Source organism: Hyla sarda, chromosome 11 (genome assembly GCF_029499605.1).
Source record: "Hyla sarda isolate aHylSar1 chromosome 11, aHylSar1.hap1, whole genome shotgun sequence".
In the NCBI taxonomy this organism is placed as follows: Eukaryota; Metazoa; Chordata; class Amphibia; order Anura; family Hylidae; genus Hyla; species Hyla sarda.
The window spans coordinates 103,164,843-103,180,647 of record NC_079199.1 but is presented as its reverse complement, the minus strand read 5'-3'; the positions used below and the strand labels follow the sequence as shown (position 1 = coordinate 103,180,647).

The 15,805-nt window shown below is 46.4% G+C and overlaps 1 protein-coding gene across 9 annotated transcripts in view; it reads left to right on the top strand.

Moving 5' to 3' along the window:
- The first annotated feature begins 2,986 nt into the window (after positions 1 to 2,986).
- Positions 2,987 to 15,805, top strand: part of LOC130295083 (high affinity immunoglobulin gamma Fc receptor I-like) — a 34,519-nt gene continuing 21,700 nt past the window's right edge. For all 9 annotated transcript variants that reach the window (XR_008848695.1, XM_056545363.1, XM_056545358.1 and 6 more), the window contains exons 1-2: positions 2,987 to 3,066; positions 8,398 to 8,418. The gene's annotated coding sequence lies outside the window, so the exon portion shown is untranslated. The remainder of the gene's footprint in view (positions 3,067 to 8,397; positions 8,419 to 15,805) is intronic.

The following is a 15,805-nucleotide window of genomic DNA, read 5'->3' as shown; positions in this document are numbered from 1 at the left end:
AGAATAGAGAAGATTATTGGGGAAAACTGTACAATACAGAGGAGGCTCTAGCCTAGATACAAGATGAGATACGGTTGGGATACACAGGGAGTGTAATGAAGAGACAGGAGGGGTAATGAAGAGACAGGAGGGTGTAATGAAGAGACAGGAGGGTGTAATGAAGAGACAGGAGGGTGTAATGAAGAGACTGGAGGTGTAATGAAGAGACTGGAGGTTGTAATGAAGAGACTGGAGGGTGTAATGAAGAGACAGGAGAGTGTAATGAAGAGACAGGAGAGTGTAATGAAGAGACAGGAGGGTGTAATGAAGAGACTGGAGGTGTAATGAAGAGACTGGAGGGTGTAATGAAGAGACTGGAGGGTGTAATGAAGAGACAGGAGAGTGTAATGAAGAGACAGGAGGGTGTAATGAAGAGACAGGAGGGTGTAATGAAGAGACAGGAGATTGTAATGAAGAGACGGTTGTGTAATGAAGAGACGGGAGAGTGTAATGAAGAGACAGGAGGGTGTAATGAAGAGACAGGTGGGTGTAATGAAGAGACAGGTGGGTGTAATGAAGAGACAGGAGGGTGTAATGAAGAGACAGGAGGGTGTAATGAAGAGACAGGAGGGTGTAATGAAGAGACAGGTGGGTGTAATGAAGAGACAGGAGCATGTAATGAAGAGACAGGTGGGTGTAATGAAGAGACAGGAGGGTATAATGAAGAGATAGGAGGGTGTAATGAAGAGGCAGGTGGGTGTAATGAAGAGACGGGAGCATGTAATGAAGAGACAGGTGGGTGTAATGAAGAGACAGGAGGGTGTAATGAAGAGACAGGTGGGTGTTATGAAGAGACAGGTGGGTGTTATGAATAGACAGGAGAGTGTAATGAAGAGACAGAAGAGTGTAATGAAGAGACAGGAGAATGTGATGAAGAGACAGGAGAGTTACATAGTTACATAGTATGTGCACTCACGCCGACAGTTTGTGCACGCCGGCAGTTTCGCACGTGAGTGCGTGCTTCTTCTGGAGGCCGGAAGGAGCACGCACTCACGTGCAAAACTGCCGACTTTGCCTCCGAGCGCTACCTATATGCGTCCACGCTGAGATCCAGCTTCCCGTGACCAGGACCCCGGGACACAGTGACCTATATTGAGCGGTGAGTGCACATACACCCCTCCTGTACTATATTTCTTGATACTTCATCTGTAGTATATGCAATCCGCAGGAGGTACTCATATAGGTCGCCGAGGTTGGGCTGCGCATTCCATGCAGGTGAAGTTGCCGTTCAGTGTGCCCTCCCCTTTCTGTATTGTATACTAGTTAATAACTTATTTAACTATTAGTCTCTAGGGGGCCCAACGCCTTGTGCTGTCAAGCTGCTAGAATCAGTCCAAAGCGACAGGACAGCTACTGGTTCTAGGACATCACACTAACAATGAAGCCCCCACAATCTATCACTTGATAAACGTCCATTGTGGTAGATCCACTGCCATAAAATGCTGCTTCTACATCTATAAAGCCATGAATGATTACATTAGAGCAGACAAAAACATTAGTAAACAATATTTGTTGATGTTCTGTGGGTTTGCCTTTCCTGTAGGGTCTTGTGAAAGGATCAGACATGCTACAACCCAACAACCTAACTACCAACTCTTCACCAAGCACCGGAAAATGTTCCTCCTTCTTCTACATCTATAAAGCCATGTATGATTACATTAGAGCAGATAAAAACATTAGTAAACAATATTTTTTAATGCTCTGTGAGTTTGCCTTTCCTGTAGGGTCTTGTGAAAGGATCAGACATGCTACAACCCAACAATCTAACTACCGGCTCTTCACCATGCACCAAAAAATGTTGCTCCTTCTTCTACATCTATAAATCCCTGTATGATTACATTAGAGCAGACAAAAACATTAGTAAACAATATTTTTTGATGTTCTGTGGGTTTGCCTTTCCTGTAGGATCTTGTGAAAGGATCAGACACGCTACAACCCAAGAACCTAACTACCAACTCTTCCCCATGCACCTAAAAATGTTCCTCCTTTTTCTACATCTATAAAGCCATGTATGATTACATTAGAGCAGACAAAAACATTAGTAAACAATATTTGTTGATGTTCTGTGGGTTTGCCTTTCCTGTAGGGTCTTGTGAAAGGATCAGACACGCTACAACCCAAGAACCTAACTACCAACTCTTCACCATGCACCGAAAAATGTTCCTCCTTCTTCTACATCTATAAAGCCATGTAAGATTACATTAGAGCAGACAAAAACATTAGTAAACAATATTTGTTGATGTTCTGTGGGTTTGCCTTTCCTGTAGGGTCTTGTGAAAGGATCAGACATGCCACAACCCAACAACCTAACTACCAACTTTTCGCCATGCACCAAAAAATGTTCCTCCTTCTTCTATATCTATAAAGCCATGTATGATTGCATTAGAGCAGACAAAAACATTAGTAAACAATATTTGTTGATGTTCTGTGGGTTTGCCTTTCCTGTAGGGTCTTGTGAAAGGATCAGACATGCTACAACCCAACAACCTAGCTACCAGCTCTTCGCCATGCACCGAAAAATGTTCCTCCTTCTTCTACATCTATAAAGCCATGTAAGATTACATTAGAGCAGACTAAAACATTAGTAAACAATATTTTTGGATGTTCTGTGGGTTTGCCTTTCCTGTAGGGTCTTGTGAAAGGATCAGACACGCTACAACCCAAGAACCTAACTACCAACTCTTCACCATGCACCGAAAAATGTTCCTCCTTCTTCTACATCTATAAAGCCATGTAAGATTACATTAGAGCAGACAAAAACATTAGTAAACAATATTTTTGGATGTTCTGTGGGTTTGCCTTTCCTGTAGGGTCTTGTGAAAGGATCAGACATGCTACAACCTAAGAACCTAACTACCAGCTTTTTGCCATGCACCAAAAAATGTTCCTCCTTCTTCTCACTCACCTAGAGGTAAAACCAGTGTAAAGCGAAAGTAAAAGAAACTGTGAAGCCCTTCATACTGAGCTCTGCAGGCAGCCTACACCGATAGCCCACCATGTCAGTCCTCGTCCTCATCACCCTCCTCTGTAAGTAGTTCTCAGATATTCTCCACCCCTATGGTGATGTCCGGGGGAGGCGAGTGCTTGGGGGCGATTGTCATGGGTCATCAGAATTTTTTGTGATAGTCCGATAGATTCTTTACCTCAAGTCTCTGAGAGGATAAACCTGTTTGTGATTTCTAGACCAACCATCATGGGTTAAAGCCAAACCAAGACGTCTCGGTCTATGACTTGGATTATGTAACTGGATACTGAGCCAAATAGTGAGAGCTGGTGGTCCGGTCTGATGACCGAGGACGTCATCCATGGGGCTTATCAGGGATGGGGAGTTCTCTGTCCTCCGGAACGATCCTGCCCAAACAATATGACTAGGGTCGTCACCTTTCTTCCCCCCCAAAAATACCGGCCATGCTAATTTGCATAATTAATTATATATGCGTGACATCACAGGATACACATATTAAGGGGATCATTTTGTCCTATTCTGACCCCTATAACTTTTTTCTTTCTCCTTATACGGGGCCTGTATGAGGGTCATTTTTTGCCCCCCAATCTGTAGTTTTTCACAGGACTGTTTTTGTTTTGATGGGACTTTTTGATCGCTTTTTTTTATTTTTTAAACAAATTAGGGAGTTGCAGTTAGTTACTAACTACAACTCCCAGCATGCCATGATACAGCAGCTGCCCCAAACGACAACTACAACTCCCAGCATGTTGGACTATATAGTAGTATATAGTATAGGTCAGTGTTTCCCAACCAGGGTGCCTCCAGCTGTTGCAAAACTACAACTCCCATCATGTTGGACTATATAGTAGTATATAAAATAGGTCAATGTTTCCCAACCTGGAGTGTCTCCAGCTGTTGCAAAACTACAACTCCCAGCATGTTGGACTATATAGTAGTATACAGTATAGGTCAGTGTTTCCCAACCATGGGTGCCTCCAGCTGTTGCAAAACTACAACTCCCAGCATGTTGGACTATATAGTAGTATATAGTATAGGTCAGTGTTTCCCAACCAGGGGAGCCTCCAGCTGTTGCAAAACTACAACTCCCAGCATGTTGGACTATATAGTAGTATATAGTATAGGTCAGTGTTTCCCAACCAGGGGTGCCTCCAGCTGTTGCAAAACTATAACTCCCAGCATGTTGGACTATATAGTAGTATATAATATAGGTCAGTGTTTTCCAACCAGGGTGCCTCCAGCTGTTGCAAAACTACAACTCCCAGCATGTTGGACTATATAGTAGTATATAAAATAGGTCAGTGTTTCCCAACCAGGGGTGCCTCCAGCTGTTGCAAAACTACAACTCCCAGCATGTTGGACTATATAGTAGTATATAATATAGGTCAGTGTTTTCCAACCAGGGTGCCTCCAGCTGTTGCAAAACTACAACTCCCAGCATGTTGGACTATATAGTAGTATATAAAATAGGTCAGTGTTTCCCAACCAGGGGTGCCTCCAGCTGTTGCAAAACTACAACTCCCAGCATGTTGGACTATATAGTAGTATATAATATAGGTCAGTGTTTTCCAACCAGGGGTGCCTCAAGCTGTTGCAAAACTACAACTCCCAGCATGTTGGACTATATAGTAGTATATAAAATAGGTCAGTGTTTCCAAACCAGGGGTGCCTCCAGCTGTTGCAAAACTACAACTCCCAGCATGTTGGACTATATAGTAGTATATAATATAGGTCAGTGTTTTCCAACCAGGGGTGCCTCCAGCTGTTGCAAAACTACAACTCCCAGCATGTTGGACTATATAGTAGTATATAGTATAGGTCAGTGTTTCCCAACCAGGGTGCCTCCAGCTGTTGAAAAACTACAACTCCCAGCATGTTGGACTATATAGTAGTATATAGTATAGGTCAGTGTTTCCCAACCAGGGGTGCCTCCAGCTGTTGCAAAACTACAACTCCCAGCATGTTGGACTATATAGTAGTATATAAAATAGGTCAGTGTTTCCCAACCAGGGGTGCCTCCAGCTGTTGCAAAACTACAACTCCCAGCATGTTGGACTATATAGTAGTATATAATATAGGTCAGTGTTTTCCAACCAGGGTGCCTCCAGCTGTTGCAAAACTACAACTCCCAGCATGTTGGACTATATAGTAGTATATAATATAGGTCAGTGTTTTCCAACCAGGGGTGCCTCAAGCTGTTGCAAAACTACAACTCCCAGCATGTTGGACTATATAGTAGTATATAGTATAGGTCAGTGTTTCCCAACCAGGGGTGCCTCCAGCTGTTGCAAAACTACATCCCCCAGCATGTTGGACAATATAGCAGTACATAGTATAGGTCAGTGTTTCCCAACCAGCGTTCCTCCAGCTGTTGCAAAACTACAACTCCCAGCATGTTGGATTATATAGTAGTATATAGTATAGGTCAGTGTTTCCCAACCAGAGGTGCCTCCAGCTGTTGCAAAACTACAACTCCCAGCATGTTGGACTATATAGTAGTATATAGTATAGGTCAGTGTTTCCCAACCAGAGGTGCCTCCAGCTGTTGCAAAACTACAACTCCCAGCATGTCCGGACAGCCAACGGCTGTCCGGGCATGCTGGGAGTTGTAGTTTTGCAACAGCTGGAGGCTCGCTAGTTGGGAAACACTGGGAGTTGGAGGATTGGTTGGATATGTGACGGCCATTACATTGCCATTATTTTTAAGATATAAATACCGGCTGTGCCTGTAAAATACCGGCCAGGTGTTAACCCTAAATATGACAGATGGAGTAAATTTTTTTAATGTCAAATTTTTTTTTTGTTTTCTACTTTATATCTAATATTTTATTTATTTATTTATTTATTTAATTAATTAATGAATTCATTCATTCATTCATTTAGTTAGTTTTTGTTTCTCGGCGTTCCTTCGCTGTGGCTTTAGAGCCAATTCCTGTAAGTGTGACCTAGTTTCGACATTTGTCACTACGACACCTTGTTTCATTCTTGTGGGTGCAAAAGTGAAGAGGAAACCGGTGGAACAGAACGGATAAAAACGACATATAGCTAAATGGCGCAAAGTACAGAGAAATTCTTAATGAAAACATGATCCAGACAACGCAGGAGCAGCTTAAAGGGGTACTCCGGTGAAAAACTTTTTTTTTTTTTTAAATCAACTGGTGGCAGAAAGTTAAACAGATTTGCAAATTACTTCTATTAAAAAATCTTAATCCTTCCAGTACTTATCAGCTGCTGTATACTACAGAGGAAGTCAATTTCTTTTTGAATTTCTTTTCTGTCTGACCACAGTGCTCTCTGCTGACACCTCTGTCCATGTCAGGAACTGTCCAGAGCAGGAGAGGTTTGCTATGGGGATTTTCTCCTACTCTGGACTGTTCCTAAAATGGACAGAGATGTCAGCAGAGAGCACTGTGCTCGTGATGTCAGAAGAGAGCTCTGTGTCCCCCCCCCAAAAAAAAAAAAAAAAAAAAAGAATTTCCTGTAGTATTCAGCAGCTAATAAGTACTGGAAGGATTAAGATTTTTTAATATAAGTAATTTACAAATCTGTTTAACTTTCTGGCTCCAATTGATAAAAAAAAAAAAAAAATTCCACCGGAGTACCCCTTTAAGGACAACTCTGAATATCCTTGAGGGGTCCAACCAGAGCCTGAACCCAAAATGGCTTAAAGGGGTACTCCAGTGAAAAACATTTTATTTTATTTTTTTAAACCAACTGGTGCCAGAATGTTAAACAGATCTGTACATTACTTCTATTAAAAAATATTAATCCTCCCAGTACTTATCAGCTGCTGTATGCTCTACAGGAAGTTATGAAGTTCTTTCCAGACTGACCACAGTGCTCTCTGCTGACACCTCTGTCCATGTCAGGAACTGTCCAGAGTAGAAGCAAATCCCCATAGCAAACCTCTCCTGCTCTGGACAGTTCCTGACATGGACAGAGGTGTCAGCAAAGAGCACTGTGGTCCGACTGGAAAGAACTACACAACTTCCTGTGGAGCATACAGCAGCTGATAGGTACTGGAAGGATTAAGATTTTTAAATAGAAGTAATTTACAATTCTGTTTAACTTTCTGGCACCAGTTGATTTGAAAAACATTCTTTTCCACCGGAGTACCCCTTTCTGGTTAATAATTAAGTATCACATGTTCTTTTTTATACATCCTCCAGCCTTAAAGGGGTACTCCTCCCCTAGAAATCTTATCCCCCTATCCAAAGGATAGGGGATAAGATGTCTGATCGCGGGGGTCTCGCCGCTGGGAACCCATGCGATCTCTCCTGCAGCACCCCTGTCATCTGGTGCACGGAGCTCGCTCCGTGCACCAGATGACAGGGGTGCTGCAGGAGAGATCGCGGGGTTCCCAGCGGCGAGACCCCCGCGATCAGACATCTTATCCCCTATCCTTTGGGTAGGGGATAAGATGTCTAGCGGTGGAGTACCCCTTTAAAGTAAATTTAGCTTTTTGCTATATATCAACTGGCTCCAGAAAGTTAAACAGATTTGTAAATGACTTCTATTAAAAAAATCTTAATCCTTTCAATACTTATGAGCTGCTGAAGTTGAGTTGTTCTTTTCTGTCTAAGTGCTCTCTGATGACACGTGCCTCGGAAACTGTCCAGAGTAGAAGCAAATCCCCATAGCAAACCTCTTCTACTCTGTGCAGTTCCCGAGACAAGCAGAGATGTCAGCAGAGAGCACTGTTGCCAGACAGAAAACAACAACAACTCAACTTCAGCAGCTGATAATTATTGGAAGGATTAAGATTTTTTAATAGAAGTAATTTTCAAATCTGTTTAACTTTCTGGAGCCAGTTGATATCATTTTTTTTTTTTCTTGGAATACCCCTTTAACCTCTTCGGATACCGCAAGGCAATGTCATGATACTTTATAATCCAGTCAGAACTTGTCATTTCAGCAGCTATGACATCACTGGTCCCACCCCTGAGGATTAATCCACCAGTCCGGAGCAGTTAGGACATCACTGGCCCCGCCCCTGAGGATTAATCCACCAGTCCGGAGCAGCTATGACATAACTGGCCCCGCCCCAGAGGATTAATCCACCAGTCTGGAGCAGCTATGACATCACTGGCCCCACCCCTGAGGATTAATCCACCAGTCTGGAGCAGCTATGACATCACTGGCCCCGCCCCTGAGGATTAATCCACCAGTCATGACATCACTGGCCCCGCCCCTGAGGATTAATCCACCAGTCCGGAGCAGTTATGACATCACTGGCCCCGCCCCTGAGGATTAATCCACCAGTCCGTACAGGTCTATACATCTCCAGAGGAATCACTCTGACCATTCAGTTATTTTGTATATGTATTTTGGCTTTCTTATGACTATGGTATTTTATCACAGTTACAAATGTTTCCTATTTTCTTTTCTTTCAGCCTTGATAATGGAAAATTCAGGTAAATAATCTCCCAATGAGCATTAGGAGGGGATCTACATGTAATTGGGAATTGGTCTTCTATATGAACAGTATGTATGCACTAAGCTCCTGAGCTCCCCCTAGTGGTGGCTGCAGGCGGTCAGAATGTTATTATGGAAACAGGTTCCATCTTATATAGATACATTGGGAAAAGACTCAGCACTGACTACATAATGGAAGAATCGGCAGATATGTAAAGCCACGTACCGCTGCACTACATATATATATATATATATATATATATATCTTTAATTGGATAAGAAAAATCCCATCCACATGAATATCTGAGAACAATCCGACCTGTATAATACTAAAAATGTCCGGCCATTGATGTATTTGGTGACTGATACCTCACTAGGCCTCAATGACAACATAACACCCAATAGCGGTCGTTGTACAGTATATGGAGAGAGTATAGCGGTCCCTCTTTGTACAGTATATGGAGAGAGTATAGCGGTCCCTCTTTGTACAGTATATGGAGACAGTATAGCAGTCCCTCTTTGTACAGTATATGGAGACAGTATAGCAGTCCCTCTTTGTACAGTATATGGAGAGAGTATAGCGGTCCCTCTTTGTACAGTATATGGAGACAGTATAGCGGTCCCTCTTTGTACAGTATATGGAGACAGTATAGCGGTCCCTCTTTGTACAGTATATGGAGAGAGTATAGCGGTCCCTCTTTGTACAGTATATGGAGACAGTATAGCGGTCATTGTACAGTATATGGAGACAGTATAGCAGTCCCTCTTTGTACAGTATATGGAGACAGTATAGCGGTCCCTCTTTTTACAGTATATGGAGACAGTATAGCGGTCCCTCTTTGTACAGTATATGGAGACAGTATAGCGGTCCCTCTTTTTGCTTTTCCTGTGTGACCCTGAGAACCCAACACCCTCACAGATCTTCACCCTCACAGATCTTCCCCCTCACAGATCTTCCCCCTCACAGATCTTCACCCTCACAGATCTTCACCCTCACAGATCTTCACCCTCACAGATCTTCACCCTCACAGATCTTCACCCTCACAGATCTTCCCCCTCACAGATCTTCCCCCTCACAGATCTTCACCCTCACAGATCTTCACCCTCACAGATCTTCACCCTCACAGATCTTCACCCTCACATATCTTCACCCCCACATATCTTCACCCCCACAGATCTTCGCCCTCACAGATCTTCACCCTCACAGATCTTCACCCTCACAGATCTTCACCCTCACAGATCTTCACCCTCACAGATCTTCACCCCCACAGATCTTCACCCTCACAGATCTTCACCCTCACAGATCTTCACCCTCACAGATCTTCCCCCTCACAGATCTTCCCCCTCACAGATCTTCACCCTCACAGATCTTCACCCTCACAGATCTTCACCCTCACAGATCTTCACCCTCACATATCTTCACCCCCACATATCTTCACCCCCACAGATCTTCGCCCTCACAGATCTTCACCCTCACAGATCTTCACCCTCACAGATCTTCACCCTCACAGATCTTCACTCCCACTGATCTTCACCCCCACAGATCTTCACCCTCACAGATCTTCACTCCCACTGATCTTCACCCCCACAGATCTTCACCCTCACAGATCTTCACCCTCACAGATCTTCACCCCCACAGATCTTTACCCTCACAGATCTTCACCCTCACAGATCTTCACCCCCACAGATCTTCACCCTCACAGATCTTCCCCCTCACAGATCTTCCCCCTCACAGATCTTCACCCTCACAGATCTTCACCCTCACATATCTTCACCCCCACATATCTTCACCCCCACAGATCTTCGCCCTCACAGATCTTCACCCTCACAGATCTTCACCCTCACAGATCTTCACCCTCACAGATCTTCACTCCCACTGATCTTCACCCCCACAGATCTTCACCCTCACAGATCTTCACCCTCGCAGATCTTCACCCTCACAGATCTTCACCCTCACAGATCTTCAACCTCACAGATCTTCACCCTCACAGATCTTCACCCCCACAGATCTTCCCCCTCACAGATCTTCACCCTCACAGATCTTCACCCTCACAGATCTTCACCCTCACAGATCTTCAGCCTCACAGATCTTCACCCTCGCAGATCTTCACCCTCACAGATCTTCACCCCCACAGATCTTCACCCTCACAGATCTTCACCCTCACAGATCTTCACCCTCACAGATCTTCACCCTCACAGATCTTCACCCCCACAGATCTTCACACTCACAGATCTTCACCCTCACAGATCTTCACCCCCACAGATCTTCCCCCTCACAGATCTTCCCCCTCACAGATCTTCACCCTCACAGATCTTCACCCTCACAGATCTTCACCCTCACAGATCTTCACCCCCACAGATCTTCGCCCTCACAGATCTTCACCCTCACAGATCTTCCCCCTCACAGATCTTCACCCTCACAGATCTTCACCCTCACAGATCTTCACCCTCACAGATCTTCAGCCTCACAGATCTTCACCCTCGCAGATCTTCACCCTCACAGATCTTCACCCCCACAGATCTTCACCCTCACAGATCTTCACCCTCACAGATCTTCACCCTCACAGATCTTCACCCTCACAGATCTTCACCCCCACAGATCTTCACCCTCACAGATCTTCACCCTCACAGATCTTCACCCTCACAGATCTTCACCCCCACAGATCTTCACCCTCACAGATCTTCACCCTCACAGATCTTCACCCCCACAGATCTTCACCCTCACAGATCTTCACCCTCACAGATCTTCACCCTCACAGATCTTCACTCCCACAGATCTTCACCCTCACAGATCTTCACCCTCACAGATCTTCACCCTCACAGATCTTCACCCCCACAGATCTTCGCCCTCACAGATCTTCACCCTCACAGATCTTCACCCTCACAGATCTTCACCCCCACATATCTTCACCCCCACAGATCTTCGCCCTCACAGATCTTCACCCTCACAGATCTTCACCCCCACAGATCTTCGCCCTCACAGATCTTCACCCTCACAGATCTTCCCCCTCACAGATCTTCACCCTCACAGATCTTCACCCTCACAGATCTTCACCCTCACAGATCTTCACCCTCACAGATCTTCAGCCTCACAGATCTTCACCCTCACAGATCTTCACCCTCACAGATCTTCACCCTCACAGATCTTCACCCTCACAGATCTTCACCCTCACAGATCTTCACCCCCACAGATCTTCACCCTCACAGATCTTCACCCTCACAGATCTTCACCCTCACAGATCTTCACCCTCACAGATCTTCACCCTCACAGATCTTCACCCCCACAGATCTTCACCCTCACAGATCTTCACCCTCACAGATCTTCACCCCCACAGATCTTCCCCCTCACAGATCTTCACCCTCACAGATCTTCACCCTCACAGATCTTCACCCTCACAGATCTTCACCCTCACAGATCTTCACCCCCACAGATCTTCGCCCTCACAGATCTTCACCCTCACAGATCTTCACCCTCACAGATCTTCACTCCCACTGATCTTCACCCCCACAGATCTTCGCCCTCACAGATCTTCACCCTCACAGATCTTCACCCTCACAGATCTTCACTCCCACTGATCTTCACCCCCACAGATCTTCACCCTCACAGATCTTCACCCTCGCAGATCTTCACCCTCACAGATCTTCACCCTCACAGATCTTCAACCTCACAGATCTTCACCCTCACAGATCTTCACCCCCACAGATCTTCACCCTCGCAGATCTTCACCCTCACAGATCTTCACCCTCACAGATCTTCCCTCTCACAGATCTTCACCCTCGCAGATCTTCAACCTCACAGATCTTCACCCTCACAGATCTTCACCCTCACAGATCTTCACCCCCACAGATCTTCACCCCTACAGATCTTCACCCTCACAGATCTTAACCCTCACAGATCTTCAGCCTCACAGATCTTCAGCCTCACAGATCTTCAGCCTCACAGATCTTCACCCTCACAGATCTTCAGCCTCACAGATCTTCACCCCCACAGATCTTCACCCTCACAGATCTTCACCCTCACAGATCTTCACCCTCACAGATCTTCACCCTCACAGATATTCAGCCTCACAGATCTTCACCCTCACAGATCTTCACCCTCACAGATCTTCAGCCTCACAGATCTTCACCCCCACAGATCTTCACCCTCACAGATCTTCACCCTCACAGATCTCCAGCCTCAAAGATCTTCACCCTTACAGATCTTCACCCTCACAGATCTTCACCCTCACAGATCTTCAGCCTCAAAGATCTTCACCCTCACAGATCTTCACCCTCACAGATCTTCACCCTCACAGATCTTCACCCTCACAGATCTTCACCCCCACAGATCTTCACCCTCGCAGATCTTCACCCTCACAGATCTTCACCCTCACAGATCTTCCCCCTCACAGATCTTCACCCTCGCAGATCTTCAACCTCACAGATCTTCACCCTCACAGATCTTCACCCTCACAGATCTTCACCCTCACAGATCTTCACCCTCACAGATCTTCACCCTCACAGATCTTCGCCCTCACAGATCTTCACCCTCACAGATCTTCACCCTCACAGACCTTCACCCTCACAGATCTTCACCCTCACAGATCTTCACCCCCACATATCTTCACCCCCACATATCTTCACCCCCACAGATCTTCACCCCCACAGATCTTCACCCCCACAGATCTTCACCCTCACAGATCTTCACCCCACATATCTTTACCCTCACAGATCTTCACCCCCACAGATCTTCACCCTCACAGATCTTCACCCCCACAGATCTTCACCCCCACAGATCTTCACCCTCACAGATCTTCACCCTCACAGATCTTCACCCCCACAGATCTTCACCCTCACAGATCTTCACCCCCACAGATCTTCACCCCCACAGATCTTCACCCTCACAGATCTTCACCCTCATAGATCTTCACCCCCACAGATCTTCACCCCCACAGATCTTCACCCTCACAGATCTTCACCCTCACAGATCTTCACCCCCACAGATCTTCACCCTCACAGATCTTCACCCTCACAGATCTTCACCCTCACAGATCTTCACCCCCACAGATCTTCCCCCCCACAGATCTTCACCCTCACAGATCTTCACCCTCATAGATCTTCACCCCCACAGATCTTCACCCTCACAGATCTTCACCCTCACAGATCTTCACCCTCACAGATCTTCACCCTCACAGACCTTCACCCTCACAGATCTTCACCCTCACAGATCTTCACCCCCACATATCTTCACCCCCACATATCTTCACCCCCACAGATCTTCACCCCCACAGATCTTCACCCCCACAGATCTTCACCCTCACAGATCTTCACCCCACATATCTTTACCCTCACAGATCTTCACCCCCACAGATCTTCACCCTCACAGATCTTCACCCCCACAGATCTTCACCCCCACAGATCTTCACCCTCACAGATCTTCACCCTCACAGATCTTCACCCCCACAGATCTTCACCCTCACAGATCTTCACCCCCACAGATCTTCACCCCCACAGATCTTCACCCTCACAGATCTTCACCCTCATAGATCTTCACCCCCACAGATCTTCACCCTCACAGATCTTCACCCTCACAGATCTTCACCCCCACAGATCTTCACCCTCACAGATCTTCACCCCCACAGATCTTCACCCCCACAGATCTTCACCCTCACAGATCTTCACCCCCACATATCTTCACCCTCACAGATATTCACTCCCACATATCTTCCCCCTCACAGATCTTCACCCCCACAGATCTTCAACCTCACAGATTTTCACCCACACAGATCTTCACCCCCACAGATCTTCACCCTCACAGATCTTCCCCCTCACAGATCTTCACCCTCACAGATCTTCACCCCCACAGATCTTCACCCTCACAGATCTTCAGCCTCACAGATCTTCACCCCCACAGATCTTCACCCTCACAGATCTTCACCCTCACAGATCTCCAGCCTCAAAGATCTTCACCCTCACAGATCTTCACCCTCACAGATCTTCACCCTCACAGATCTTCAGCCTCAAAGATCTTCACCCTCACAGATCTTCACCCTCACAGATCTTCACCCTCACAGATCATCACCCTCAAATATCTTCACCCTCACAGATCTTCACCCTCACAGATCTTCACCCTCACAGACCTTCACCCTCACAGATCTTCACCCCCACAGATCTTCACCCTCACAGATCTTCACCCCCACAGATCTTCGCCCTCACAGATCTTCACCCTCACAGATCTTCACCCCCACAGATCTTCACCCTCACAGATCTTCACCCTCACAGATCTTCACCCCCACAGATCTTCACCCTCACAGACCTTCACCCTCACAGATCTTCACCCTCACAGATCTTCAGCCTCAAAGATCTTCACCCTCACAGACCTTCACCCTCACAGATCTTCACCCTCACAGATCTTCACCCTCACAGATCTTCAGCCTCAAAGATCTTCCCCCTCACAGATCTTCACCCTCACAGACCTTCACCCTCACAGATCTTCACCCTCACAGATCTTCAGCCTCAAAGATCTTCCCCCTCACAGATCTTCACCCTCACAGACCTTCACCCTCACAGATCTTCACCCTCACAGACCTTCACCCTCACAGATCTTCACCCCCACAGATCTTCACCCTCACAGATCTTCACTCCCACAGATCTTCACCCTCACAGATCTTCACCCCCACAGATCTTCACCCCCACAGATCTTCACCCTCACAGATCTTCAGCCTCAAAGATCTTCACCCTCACAGATCTTCACCCTCACAGATCTTCACCCTCACAGATCTTCACCCTCACAGATCTTCACCCCCACAGATCTTCACCCTCACAGATCTTCACTTTCCACAGATCTTCACCCTCACAGATCTTCACCCTCACAGATCTTCACCCTCACAGATCTTCACCCCCACAGATCTTCCCCCTCACAGATCTTCACCCTCACAGATCTTCACCCCCACAGATCTTCACCCTCACAGATCTTCACCCTCACAGATCTTCACCCTCACAGATCTTCACCCTCACAGATCTTCACCCTCACAGATCTTCACCCCCACAGATCTTCACCCACACAGATCTTCACCCCCACAGATCTTCACCCTCACAGATCTTCACCCCCACAGATCTTCACCCCCACAAATCTTCACCCTCACAGATCTTCACCCTCACAGATCTTCATCCTCACAGATCATCACCCTCACAGATCTTCACCCTCACAGATCTTCACCCACACAGATCTTCACCCTCACAGATCGTCACCCTCACAGATCTTCACCCACACAGATCTTCACCCTCACAGATCGTCACCCTCACAGATCTTCACCCCCACAGATCTTCACCCTCACAGATCTTCATCCTCACAGATCTTCACCCTCACAGATCTTCACCCTCACAGATCTTCACCCCCACAGATCT